The 15,014-nt window shown below is 36.8% G+C and overlaps 1 protein-coding gene across 1 annotated transcript in view; it reads right to left on the reverse strand.

Moving 5' to 3' along the window:
• The window catches only part of SPARCL1 (SPARC like 1), a 57,004-nt gene extending 51,348 nt beyond the window's left edge, over positions 1 to 5,656 (reverse strand). Inside the window, exon 1 of the mRNA XM_049789759.1 lies at positions 5,214 to 5,656. The gene's annotated coding sequence lies outside the window, so the exon portion shown is untranslated. The remainder of the gene's footprint in view (positions 1 to 5,213) is intronic.
• Positions 5,657 to 15,014: the final 9,358 nt, after the last annotated feature.

Here is a 15,014-nt window from a genome sequence, read left to right on the forward strand (position 1 = left end):
CCCTGGTAGAGATTAGGCTCCTTTCTTACTGTTTTTAAGAACACAAGCATTGCTTTTAACTTTTACTTCAATAGTATAATTATATTCTCAAAGGGAATATAGAAACATACAATAAAGAGAGAGTTGCCTTATATTCTAGTGCTTATAAGGCCTTTCATATTATAGACCACTGTTTCCATTACTTCTTTTGGAACAACAAAAAAATCATTTTAGGAAAACAACCTAGAAAGATCACAAGAAATATCTACTTTTGTGATTAAAAAGGTCATCATGACAATAAAAAGGAGATAGAGGTATTTAAAGCAGATTTGATCATTATTCTTGCAGTATGACCGACCTCATTATTACAAATGTTAGAATTGCACAATTTTAGAAAGTCACATTTTACATGCTCAAGAGCTTTTAAATAAGCCTTTTTAAATGGCATTGGAAAAAGCAATCTTGTAAGTAATAAGAGGTAGATATCATCACCACAGAATAAAAATTTATTGGAGGGGATAAAATTTGCAGCATCGTTACATTTTTAAGACATATTTAATAAACAAATTGAGAGGATTGTTGACGCACCTATTATTGAAAAGTTGCAGAGAGGGTTTCTGGGCAAAAACATTGAGGTTTCAGATGAGGATAGAGTTTTAACAATCTTTCTTATGAAATATAAGAATAAAAATTTATTTTTAGAAGTAGAAAATATTCAAAATTTTCTCCTATTTTGAAGAATTTAATTTAAATATGTCAGTGTCCCAAGTACACCTGGGCAGTAAACTATTGTCTGTTTGTGCATTTGGTCATAGACTCTGGCCAAGGATATTTTCATTAGAAAAGTGAAGCCTGCTTTATGCTCAAGGCCACTCTATGGAGGGGCCTGTGTACTAATTGACCTGATGATTTTATTCTTGCTGCCTCCCTAACAATACAGCGATTTCTCTCAGGGTGTATCTTTCACTAGCCCCTTCCTAATTTTGCTCTGCAGTCTCTATTACCTATTTGTATTATATATGACACTGAGTATGTTTATTGTCTGTAATGTAAGAAGTATTCTTTATTTCATAGTTATACAACCTACTCCTAGAGGATATTGGAAACAAATTTTATCAAAAGTAATGGAATATGAGATGAGATGTTTTAATCACATTTGCCCTACAGTTAGCCAAAATGAGCTTATTATTATTATTATTATTATTATTATTATTATTATTCTTTCACAAGACACCCTTAAGTCTTAATTTTTTTCTCTTTAGAAATCAAATGATTCATATTTATGCAGCACTAATTCTGAGGCTTATATTTACAACATTGTAGCCACAAGAAAGCAATAATTTACAAGTTATCTTATCAAGGTTAGATATACAAAAGGTGGACTTTATTTTAGTTAATTCTACAAAACTCACAATTACCTGTTATCCTCATTTGACAAGTAAGAAACGGAAGTTTGATGTGCTTCACAAAGACCGTTACTAAAAAAATTCAATGGTGAAGGTAATATCTGGGATACATTATTGCTTTCCACCTACCCCAATTTTTGTGATATTTGTACCTCTATTTCAAAGAACAAGGCAAAGGCAAAGAGGGGATTTGATAGAAGTTTGTAGGAGGCAAAGAAACCTAGGTCCAATGCCTTCTTGGGCACCTCAGAGCCCATTCTGGAGAGGTAGGGGGCAGTGGGAATGTGAAATTTGTACTTTTTGTAGAGTGTGCAGTTTGTGCTATGACGTAAGGTCATTTCTATTGCTTTTCATTGCCTTCCCTTTTACTTCCCTCCACAGTAAACTGGCTTCCATCTTAGTGGCTTTCCTACTTGTTTTCTTAACACACATTCACTGAATCTTTAAAGGAAACATTTAGCTACTGCAATTGGTCTAATTATGTTGGTTGCATAAGAGGAAGGGACCAAGCCAGGCCTGGAGACTTAATTTCTAAAGAAGGTTTTTTAAAAACAGACTAAGAATTATTTCACAGAATGGCGCATAAAACTGGAGTCTCTCTATACTCTTTCATTGCTATGGAGACAGGCTGTTCTGATACATGTAGCCAGAAAAAGCAGCTGACATTTCAGTGCTAGGAACATAGGGGAGAGGTTTACAAAAAACAAAAGACAAAAAAAAGCAAACCCTTTCCTTTGAGTTTCATTTGAGAGGGAAAAATTCCCCTTAGAGCAAGTCAAAACCCTTATTCTTGCCGTTAGCATAAATAAGAAAAGAGCAATGTTGGGGGTCTCCTTCCAGTCCAAGTAGGCCATTGAAATAGAATTGACTGCAAAGCAGCATTTTGTCTCACAGCCTGAAACAGAAAACTCTCTTTAGTTTCACTGGAATTGGCCAGTAAGAGGTAACTCATTGATGGAGCAGGAGACCCACAGTCATAAATGTTTCAAGTTGAGATGCTCTGAGGGACTATGAAGTGACAGATCTGCATTTTCTTTTCTTAGGGTACAAAAGACCCTTCAAAAGATCATATTTTTCTTAGTTCCAACTTTATCATTTATCAGAGTAATCATTCCAAGTGCAAAATAGGACACCACTGGTAGAAAAGATTTCTTCCCCCAGATCACTGAAATTTCTTGCTCTCTGTCCAAGTACTACACCTAACACTTAGTAAATATCTCACTTAATTCTTACAGCAACTGCATTTATGAATTTATGCCTATGAAAACAGAGCCAGGGTTCAAAACTATGATTGCTCTGAGACCTAGGCTCTGTCCTATCTGCTGTGCTCCCTCTGGCAGAGAACTGACATAGGCATTTGATGGTAGAGCAATGTCAATAAAGGAAAGAAGCCCTGTGGGAAAACTTAGCAAAGACTGACTCTGCAGAGCTATGATGGAAGCCATAAAACAACAATATTGATTTGAACAACTGCACGTCATTTGAACATGGAAAGCATACAAATTTCTTTGATTGAAAGCCTTTTTTGGAACCACTTTCCTTATGATTTATTAAATTTATTTAGTAAAATATTGCTACATATCACATTTCAGGATACAGACTTCATAGACCATGTTGCTATGACTATAACTCATCTACATGCATTTTTACTTTCTATTAAAACTATCACTTATTAATACTAATTATTTAATTTCAGGGAAGAAAAGAAAAATAAATTATTTTTGGTAAAAATAATATCATAATTTATAATAATAATAATAGTCACTTTTCTACCTGTGAACTGTTATCAATGGGTTGCTTCATATATTCATTCCAGTATGTGTAATTCTTCATTTAATTCACAGCAGAACTTGGCAACTAATTTATGACTTCTGTTTTACAAAGAAATAGACTAAAAGCAAAGATCTATCTGTATGCCTGGGCCAAAGAGAGATTCATTTGTCCAGTCATAGAACCTGGTAAAGGCTGAAACAAACCAGGATTGCATGTATTTAGCACCCACTTATCTTGTTTATTTTGTTATTCCTCCACCTTGCACTCAGTTAAGACCACAATGAATCTGTCCACTTTATGACCAGGTGATGCCACCACTGAAACAATCCAGTTTATGGTAGAAGATATATTGCAGGCCTTTGGTAAACCAGACTTCTTTCTGGCTGGGTATGGCTCAAGTAGCCTGGCTCACTGGAGAATTTTCCTGGGTCCTCTACCTTTCAATGACCTTTGTTTTAAAGGGACACAAGAGGGGAAAGAGCACCTGGAAGTTTTCAACCAAAGAGTTGTTTATGTTCTTGGCTGGGGGAAAAAACGTCCTAATGTATTCTGGACATTTTGCTAAATGTAAGTTGGAATATTTCAGTACAATTAAAAATTAGTTGAGTAAAAAGAAGGCACAGTCAAAGTTATCCAGATACAACACTATTTCATTTTTGTTATCATCATTATTTTTATTTAATTGATAAGTGAAGCTATAGCTCCACGAGATACTATGAGGATGAAATCCCAAAGGATCTAAAAGAAAAACCCCAGTAATTTAATAGCCAAATGGTGGTACAAAAATTCCCTGAAAAGAAAAAAGTTCATCAATACATGTACACATTCTTTTCTAAAACTCAAAAAAGCAGTTTCTGTTGACTAGGTGATAAAAGGATCAAATAGATTGTTATGTTTTGCTAGATTTTATTGAGTGAATGAAAGTATAAACTTAAAACTTGTTCAAGAATGGCATCCTTTTAAAAAAGAAATAGGGTTAACTATAGCTTTAGCCATCAAAGTCTAACTGAATAAATTGTAAACCTAAAAAATAAAACCCATAAGAAAAGACAGAAGTAGAGGCGGGGGAAAAGAGAATACTGCTGAGTTGTACAGATTGCATTTTTTTAAATTGAGAGCACTTAGGCTAGAGAGAACGGAGCTACAATGCCAAGGCGACATATATAACTTCTTGGTAGGTTTAAGACATTGCATAAGAGATGATACTTCTGCAATGCCTCTTGGTTATATATCAACAGTATTGATCTGCTGTTGAAAACATACTGTTCTCTTCTTCAGGGTGACCTCTAATAACTAGGAGGAACCAGTGAGGGAGAGCATGATTTGCATTGCTGGTTAGAAGGCAGATATGGAGTATCTAACAGTGCGTGTTATCATAAGATTTTCTCCCCTTTGATTTCCCTTCCTCCTTTTATGTATAAGGAATCAGAGGACCTGAATGTTTGTATACGAATCTTAAAAATGTTAAAGGAGAGAATATATGGTTAATTACAAAGCTACACAAAAGATCAGGAAAGAAATAATAGTCTTGGTGACTAAATAATAAAGAGGCATATACCAAAAAAGAGATTTTCCTGCCTTTAGGATAAAGGAAAATGTCTCTTTCCACATTGTTGCTAGGTACAAACTGGGACAACAATATTGATGTGAACAACTGCACGTCATTTGAACATGGAAAGCATACAAATTCCTTTGATTGAAAGCCTTTTTTGGAACCACTTTCCTTATGATTTATTAAATTTATTTAGTAAAATATTGCTACATATCACATATCAGGATACAGACTCAGACCATGCTGCTATGACTATCAACTCATCTACATGTGTTTTTACTTTCTATTAAAACGATCACTCATTAATACTAATTATTTAATTTCAGGGAAGAAAAGAAAAATAAATTATTTTTGGTAAAAATAATATCATAATTTATAATAATAATATAAATAATGAAATTTAATAAGAATTCAATTTTAAGCAAAAATGTTAGCTTTGTGAGATCAACCAAACCAGTTTATCAAATGTTAACTAGACAACATAATAATTTATAAAAATTTACCTTTGGGTAGGTGGCTGGGCCCAGAACCTCAGCTGAAAGCTGAAGTTGTATTTTATCTTCTTGCACAGCCAGGAAATAAACAGAAATTTCTTCTCTTGTTAGCTCTGCCTTTTTGCCTGCAGACACATTCAAGTCTGCAGACGTGAAAGTCTGCAGTTCTGTCAACTCAAGGGAGTCTGAAGTGACAGGCGAATTTGGAAGCTGATGTTTTGGATCCTTTCACACTGTCATAGTGGTGCGTTTTTTTCCCTTTTCCTTTTGGGATCGTTGCAGATGCCTGCAGTTCTCTGGCTGGCTTCTCCCTCCCTCTTCCTCCACAAGGAGCTTTCTTACAGGCTGAGCAGCCCACAGATTCAGGAAGGGAGAGAGTCTGCTGGAGTAAAGGGGTTAAATAATTCTTTGCTCCAATCTCTTGTTCTGAAAGGCTCAAACCTGGCCACAATAAAAGCACTTGGCTCTATGCATTTTTTTTCTTTTTCAAACAACTCAAAGATTTTATAAGCAAGATCTTTTGCAAAGGACGGGGTACAGAGAGGAGAATTTTTATTTTCAGACGTTGAAAAAAAAAATACCCTCCAGGAGGTCCTTTATTGAGAAAGGCCATTGGATGGGAGGTGGGCGTTGGGATAATCAAGACAGGAGATTTACTGCAGAAGTGCTAAATTGGAAATTGTTCTCACCAATCCAGTTCGAATTTTTAATAAGCACAGACTGCTTCAGATGCGTTAGCCTTGTCTTTGCATGACCTTGGGAAATTTCATCTCCCTTTTATATAATGCAGCACTGGGGCCAGTTTTGAAATACTGTAGTTGTTTTCAACAAAGCAACTTCTAATGACACCCCTACGGAATAACTGATGTATAGAAAAAGTTTTCCTGTAAAATAGACTGAGAGAATGTATTTATTCTTATCTCAGTTTTTGGCTATTTATGAGTATGTGCGTGCGTGTGTGTGTGTGTGTGTGTGTGTGTGTGTGTGTGTGTGTGTGTGTATACTTGTTTCTACTGCTATTTCTCATTTATTGCACATTTCCGATGTGTCTGACAATTGCTGTTAGTGTTGTTTCAGCTGATCCTCACAAGTCTATATGAGGAAAGTATGACCAGGTTCCCGCTTGAGGGAAGAGTAATATAATGGTAAGACTGGTATGCTTGGAACTTGGATTTGCATCTTGGTGTTACCTCTTTCTAAGTGTATGCAACTGGGGCACATTATGTAACTTTAATTATATAACATTATTGAAGTTTCCATATCCATATCTGTAAGATGAGGCACCTATAAGGGCTGATTAGAGTACCTATCTCAAGTGGTTCTGAACTTTCAAATTGGTCAGAGTGTTTAGTTAGTAGGTCCAAATCTATAGAATTCCTGTCACTCAGCTGATAATACTTATTAGTTATCTGGGTTGACATGTGCTGATACCCAAGCCTGGTAATGCTGAGTATTTCTTTCCAGTGTCACCAGTTTATAAGGTGGTTGTATGATGGGATTTCAATCCAAGTACCTGGTAGGCTACTCTACCTCTTCTCCCCTATCATGTAGGCTATAAAACCTCCTTTGTGAGCTGGAAGGGGTGGAACTTCTTCCTCTGCATTTTCTTCTTGCTCATCAACACGGAGCTCTGCATACTGTAAATCGCTACTAATACTAGTTAGAATTGGTTGTGATGTAATTTAATTGTGGTTGTCTATATTTATGTTAAAGTTAGGCTAAAAAAACAAACAAACACACACAAATCCAGAATAAAAAGCAACAAAAAATGGCCACCCATGGTTTTAGGAAAATAAGTCCACAGACCATTGTTTGCCAAACACTTGGGAAACATTTGTCCTGTTTATCTTCCAGAACACCACAAGAGAACAAGAATTATCTCTTTTTTTTGCAGTTGGGGGATTGGGAGCAGAGGAAACTGGGCGCTTTGCCCAGGAACTGAGAACAAGTAACAGTGGTCTGGGAGCTGTCTCAGGTCTCTAGAATCAGGAGTTCTTGTTCCAAATCACCTCTCCAGGCACAGGATGAAATGACGCGACATCCCTTGGCCTCAGACAATGGGATGTTTTTCCTTAGCTGAAATCTAAAATGTGAGGAGTCTCCTCCCACACAGGATCAAAGAGACCATGGGCTTTGCTCTCTTTGGGTGCACATGAGCTTCTGAGGAGTGTAGGAGACGCAGAACAGATGCCAGTTGCCAGGGGTCAAAGGAGATTAATGCAGAATTTAAAACATAGCAGTTCTGAGAAATTGCCCTGGCTGACTCCAAGACATTATCTTGGGAACTTCAGACCCTAACTTCTTATTCTAATAAGTTTTTTTTTATTTATTTAAGATGACCTTTTCTTTGTTCTTTTTTTTTTGATATTTTATTTATTTTTCTTTGTTATTTTAATTTTATTGTATTTTTTAAAATATTATCTTTACTTAAAAACCATGATTACAAACGTGATTGCAGTTGGGTTTCAGTCATAAAAAAACACCCCCTTAGCCAGCGCAACATTCCGACCACCAATGCCCCCATCTCCCTCCTTCCCTACCCCCATGTCTGTGTTTGGACAGGAATTCTACTTCTCTCACTCATCAACACTGACATGGCAATTGTTAGTGTACTTCTCTAACTTCACTCACCACTCTTTGTGATGAGTTTTATATCATGAGCCGGTCCTTCTGGCCCTCATCTCTGGGCGTTATTACAATAATGTCTTGAGGCGATTCTGTGTGTGTCTCTCTCCCTCTGGTTTACTTCACTCAGCATAACAGTTTCCATGTCTATTCATGTAGAGGAAAATTTCATGAATTCATCTCTCCTGATGGTTGCATAATATTCCATTGTGTTTATGTATCACAGTTTCTTTAGCCATTCATATGTTGAAGAGCATCTTGGTTGTTTCCAGATTCTGGCTATTGTAAATAGTGCTGCAATGAATATAGGTGTGAGGAAGGGTTTTTGTTTTGTTTAGTTTTGTTTAGTGACCTTGAGTCACTCAGGAGTTACTCTTGGTTCTGTGCTCAGAAGACGATTTTAGAAGGCTTGGGAGACCATATGGGATGCCGGGATTTAAACTGGGGTCTGTCCTGTGTTGGCTGCATAAAAGGCAAACGCCTTACTGCTGTGCTATGCGTTTTTGTGTTCTTAAAGCATATCCCTAGGAGTGGTATAGATGTATCATATGGGAGCTCAATTTCCAGTTTTTGAAGAATATCCATATTGTTTTCCATAAAGGGTGGATGAGGCAGTATTCCCACCAGCAGTGAATGAGAGTTTTTTTCTCCCCACATCCCCGCCAGCACTATTGATATTGTTCTTTGTGATGTGTGCCAGTCTCTGTGGCATGAGATGGTACCTCATTGTTGTTGTTTAGATTTACATCTCCCTGATAATTAGTGATGTGGAGCATTTTATGTGCCTTTTGGCCATTTTTATTTCCTTTTTGAGAAATTGTTTGTTCATTTCTTCTCCCCAATTTTTGATGGGGTTAGTTTTTTTTTCTTGTTAAGTTCTGTCAGTACGTAGTATATATTTGATATTAGTCTCTTGTCTTATGGGTATTGGGTGAATAGTTTCTCCCATTCAGTGGGTGGCTTTTGTATCCTAGGCACTATTTCTTTTGAGGCACAGAGCTTCTCACCTTAATATAGTTCCATGTGGGCCCGGAGAGATAGCACAGCGGCGTTTGCCTTGCAAGCAGCCGATCCAGGATCAAAGGTGGTTGGTTCGAATCCCGGTGTCCCATATGGTCCCCCGTGCCTGCCAGGAGCTATTTCTGAGCAGACAGCCAGGAGTAACCCCTGAGCACCGCCGGGTGTGGCCCCCAAATATATATATATATATATATATATATATATATATATATATATATATATATATATAGTTCCATGTGTTTATCTCTTCTTCCACTTGTTTGGAGAGAGCTAATTTTTCCTTACAGATGCCTTTAGTCTCAATGTCTTGAAGTGTTTTACCTAGATGTTGTTCTATATACCTTATGGTTTCAGGTCTGATATCCAGGTCCTTAATTCATTTGCATTTGACCTTTGTGCATGGTGTTAGATGGGGATCTGAGTTTTCTTTTTTTGCAAATGGCTGACCAGTTATCCCAACACCACTTGTTGAAAAGGCATTCCTTTCCTTGCTCCATTTTGCATTTATTACCTCTTTATCAAAGGTTAATTGATTGTATGTCTGGGGAACATTCTCTGAATACTCAAATCTATTCCACTGATCTGAGGGTCTGTCTTTAGTCCAATACCATGCTGTTTTAATGACTATAGCTTTGTAATACAATTTAAAGTTAGGGAAAGTGATGCTTCTCATATTCTTTTTATCAAGGGTTTCTCTAACTATTCGTGGGTGTTTATTGTTCCAAATGAATTTCAGTATTGTTTAATTCACTTCTTTGAAGAATGTCATGGGTATCCTTAGAGGGATCACATCAAATTCTTATAATGCTTTAGGGCAGGGGTCCTCAAACTTTTTAAACAGAGGGCCAGTTCACAATCCCTCAGACCATTGGTGGATCTGACTCTAGTAAAAACAAAACTTATGAACGAATTCTTATGCACACTGCATATATCTTATTTTGCAATGAAGAAACAAAACAGATACAAATACAATATGTGGCCCACGGGCCATAGTTTAAGGACCACTGCTTTAGGGAATATTGCCTTTTTTATTTGTTTGTTTTTTGGGTCACACCTGGCAGCAATCAGGGGTTACTCCTGGCTCTGGACCCAGAGTCGCTCCTGGCAGGTGTGGGGGACCATAAGGGATGCTGGAATTCAAACCACCATCCATCCTGGATTGGCTGTGTGCAAGGCAAATGCCCTATCATTGTGCTATCTTTCCAGCCCCAGACTATTGTCATTTTAATTATGTTAATCCTCCCAACCCATGAGCAGGGTATGTGTCTCCATTTTTGTGTTCTTTCTTATTTCTTAAAGCAGGGTTTTTTTTCTTTCTACTCAATGCTCCTGAGACCACTTACACAATGGCTTTTAAGTATGTTGGAAGTGTTCATTGGCTGATGTTCAACTCTCATTGTTTCTGTTATTTCTAAAATAGCCTACAATGCAAAAAGCTCATGACAATACACCCACAACAAAGCCTACCTAACAGATGGAGCTGTTTAGATCAGATTTTAAAAGAGTATTTAATGTTTAAGTGTGAAGGAGAACTTCAACAGTTTAAGAGCTTTTTCATTATTGCATATGCATTCACCCAGTCAGTACAGCACTTTATAGAGGCTCAATATAAAGCTGTACTATTTAAAAACTATTTGACTGCTACAATTTCCTTTGAGACTTTGATGAAACCTGTGGTCAATCTTCTGTAGTCACTCAATAAGCTCCACACATACTCAGGGACTCCATGATCTTCCAGAAGCAGAAATGTGAGTTCCCTTTTGATTTTGCTGCTTTCAGCATTCTATCCCTATCTGTGGTAATCATCATTGTAACCAGGATATATCTTGGGGTGCTTTTCTTCAGATCTCTTTTAACTGGTATTCTTCAGCCATGCAGGATTTGGTTGCATGTACTTGGCTATTGATTCTTCCTGAGAATTTTTTTCCAGGGGTGTCTGGGACTCCAATGACTCTTATGTTGTTTCTGTAATGTTTATCAAAGCCTATATTCATCTGTTTACATTATTTGAGGATTTTTTTCCCCAATGTCTGATCATTTAAGACTTTTTTCCAATCTCCTCTGTTGTATGGAGTTGTTATGCACCTCATCTTCCAGCTCACTTATTTGGTCCTCAGCTGCTGTTACTCTGTAGGAGAGGCTTTTCAATGAGATTATCACTTCACCTACTAAGTTTTTCAATCCAGTTATTTTAGTTTGGAGTTTTCTCATTTCTATTTTTATATCCTCTTGATCTTATTTGTGTTTCATTCAGTTTGTTCCATGCTTTCTTTGAGGTCTATGTGGATCCTCTATATTTCTTTTCTAAACTCCTTATCTGTGAGGCTAAGTCAGTGGTCAGCACATTTTGAATAATCAGAGCTGCCATCTTCATTCTCTATACATGGAGGAGGTCTGTGTTGTTTCTCCGTTGTTACACGTGTAGTGTGTTGTTTTATACATGCTATGCTGGAATTTATTGACTAGGAGATTTGCACAGCTATGGAGCAGAATGGCCAGGTTCCTCTGACTCCATCCTTTTTGGGCTGGGTCAGTTAACCTCCCTTGACATGTTTTCCACAAGTTCTTTTAGGCAGGGTTGATACCATCATTGGTGGATGAGCAGTCATTGCTCAGTGATGAGCTATCAATGGTGGATAGCTCAGTGGGTAAGCTATCATCGGTGGATAGCAGCCTCGTTGAAATTCGCACAGCAGGGGTCTGGCACAAAGTTTCTTATATTTGCTTTACCCCTTCCCCCTCCTTTACTATTTATTCTTTTAATAATCATTTTGAGCAATGATGGCCTTATTATCATTATCATTCTCTGATTTTCTTGATATTTCCTAATTACCTATATTTAAAATTATTCTTCATTTCCTGTATTTCAATACTATCTTATTCTGATTACTATCAATTTTTGTGTTTCTCTTGCCTGTAGAAGACTATATCTCCTATAATATTGAATATATCTCCTACATCATTTTTCTATGTGGCTTGCCCTTGTTAGTGAGAGGTGCTGAAGAAAAGCACCCCAAGATATGTCCTGGTTACAATGATGAAAACCACAGATAGGGATAGAATACTGAAAGCAGCAAGATCAACAGGGAACTTATATTCAAAGGAGCATCCTTAAGATTTACAGCAGACCTGTCACAGGAAACCCGCAAGGCCTGAAGGCAGTGGTGGGATATAGTGACAAAACTCAAAACTCAATGAAATGAATGCTTTATCTAGAATACTTCTCCCAGCCAGACTCGTGTTCAGATTAGAAGGAAGTATACATAACTTCATGGATAAACAACAGCTCAGAAACTTTACAGACTCAAAACCAGCCTTAAAAGACAAAGTCTACTTAAAAAAGACAGACCAAGAGACACCAGAAAGACTCCTACACAAGATGGCACTAAATCCCATGACAATTATCTCTCTCAATGTCAATGGACTAAATGTGCCAGTTAAGAGAAGAAAAGTAGTAAAATGGATCAAAAATGTGAACCCAACATTCTGTTCCCTACAAGAAGCACATCTGAATTGTTGGAACAAAAACATACTCAAAATCAAAGGTTGGAGGACAAATATCCAAGCAAACAACTCCCTTAAAAATCTGGAGTGGCCATATTAATAGCAGATGACCAACTTTAGACTTAAAAAAATTCTAACGGACAAAATAGACATTTCATAATAATCAAGGAATATGTACAACAGGAAGAAATCTCACTCCTAAACATATATAAGCACCAAATGAGGGACCAGCATTACATTTAAAACAATTGTTGAAGAATCTGAACGAAGACATCAAATAACAACACATTAATAGTGTATCCAGGAAACTGGATACATGTTCTTCTCCAATGCACTTGGGTCATTCTCCAGAATAGACCACATGTTGACTCATAAAACATACCTTCATAAAATCAATAGGATAGAAATTGTACAGACTACCTGCTCAGATCACAAGGCACTGAAATTAGAAGTGAACTACAAAGGGACAAAGAGAAAAACGTTAACAACTAGAAATTAAACAGCTCACTGCTGAACAGATTTCAGAGATAAAATCAAAGAAAAATAAAAATATTTCTGAAAACAACTGTAAATAAAGACACAAATATTCAGAATTTGTGGGACACAGCAAAAGCGGTATTAAGAGAAAAATTTATAGCTTTGCAAATAAACACCATGAAGAAGGAGCCTACATAAATAATTTAATGACACAGCTTATAAAATTAGAAAGTGATCAACAAAATGAGCCAAAATAGACATAAAAAAGGAAATTACAAAGCTTAGACCAGAAATTAATGAAATGGAAATCCAAAAACAGTTTGAAAGATCAATGAAAACAAAAGTTTGTTCTTTGAAAAAATAAACAAGATAGGAAAAGTCACGAAGAAAGAGAAACTTAATTAAATTATATATGAAAAGGGGGAGATCATTACAGAAACTACAGAGATTCAAAGGATAATCAGATACTCTGAGAAACTGTATGCCACAAAATAAGAGAACCTGAAAGAAATGATTAATTCTTGGATTCTTAAAATCTTCCACAGTTGAACCAGAATGACCTAGCATATCTAAACAGATCTGATGTCACTATTGAGAAAATTATAATGGTGATAAAAAGGTCTTCCCCAAAACAAAAGCCCAGACCCAGATGGATTCATTAATGAATTCTTTCAAGTTTTTTCAAGAGGACCTACTACCAATCTTTACAAATTCTTCAGGGAATTTAAAAAATAGGAACACTCCCAAATAGTTTTATGAAGCTAACATCATACTGATACCAAAAGCAGACAGAGATGTTTAAAAAAAATGAATAAATGAAAACTACAGACCTAGATCCCTGATGGAACACAGATGCAAAGATCCTCAACAAAATGGTAGCAAATAGGATTCAACACCTCCCTCATCAAGAAGGTCATATACCATGACAAAGTAGGTTTCATTTCAGAAATGCAAGAATGATTTAATATGCACAAATCAATTAACATAATATACCATATCAACAAAATAAGAAAATAAAAATCATATTGTTAATTCAATAAATGCAGAGAAAGAATTTGATAAATCCAACACCTATTCATGATAAGAACTCTCAACTAGATGGGAATGGAAGAAACTTTTTATAATAAGGTCAAGACCATTTACAATAAGTCCATGGCTAATATTACACTCTAAGGAGATAGAATAAAAGCCTTTCCTCTAAAATCTGGTACAAGACAAGGCTACCCTCTATCACCACTCTTACTCAACATAGTCCTGAAAGTTCTTGCCACAGCAAGACAAGAACAAAGAACAGCCTCTTCAACAAGTGGTGTTGGCAAAACTGGGTAGCCACTTGCAAAAAATTGAACTTAGACCCCCAGCTAACATCATGTACGAAGGTAAAATCCAAATGGATTAAAGACCTCGATATCAGCCCCAAAACCATAAGATATATAGAACAATACGTAGGTAAAACACTCCAGGACATTGAGGCTAAAGGCATCTTCAAGGAAGAAACTGCACTCTCCAAGCAAGTGAAAGCAGAAATTAACAGATGGGAATATATTAAGCTGAGAAGCTTCTGCACCTCAAAGAAAATAGTGCCCAAGATACAAGAGCCACCCACTGAGTGGGAGAAACTATTCACCCAATACCCATCAGATAAGGGGCTAATCTCCAAAATATACAAGGCACTGACAGAACTTTACAAGAAAAAAACATCTAATCCCATCAAAAAAATGGGGAGAAGAAATGAACAGACACTTTGACAAAGAAGAAATACAGATGGCCAAAAGACACATGAAAAAGTGCTCCACATCACTAATCATCAGGGAGATGCAAATCAAAACAACGATGAGATACCACCTCACACCACAGAGAATGGCACACATCACAAAGAATGAGAATAAACAGTGTTGGCGGGGATGTGGGGAGAAAGGAACTCTTATCCACTGCTGGTGGGAATGCCGTCTAGTTCAACCTTTATGGAAAGCGATATGGAGATTCCTCCAAAAACTAGAAATCGAGCTCCCATACGATCCAGCTATACCACTCCTAGGAATATACCCTAGGAACACAAAAATACAATACAAAAACCCCTTCCTTACACCTATATTCATTGCAGCACTATTTACCATAGCAAGACTCTGGAAACAACCAAGATGCCCTTCAACAGACGAATGGCTAAAGAAACTGTGGTACATA

The sequence above is a fragment of the Suncus etruscus genome, chromosome 16, assembly GCF_024139225.1.
Source record: "Suncus etruscus isolate mSunEtr1 chromosome 16, mSunEtr1.pri.cur, whole genome shotgun sequence".
In the NCBI taxonomy this organism is placed as follows: domain Eukaryota; kingdom Metazoa; phylum Chordata; class Mammalia; order Eulipotyphla; family Soricidae; genus Suncus; species Suncus etruscus.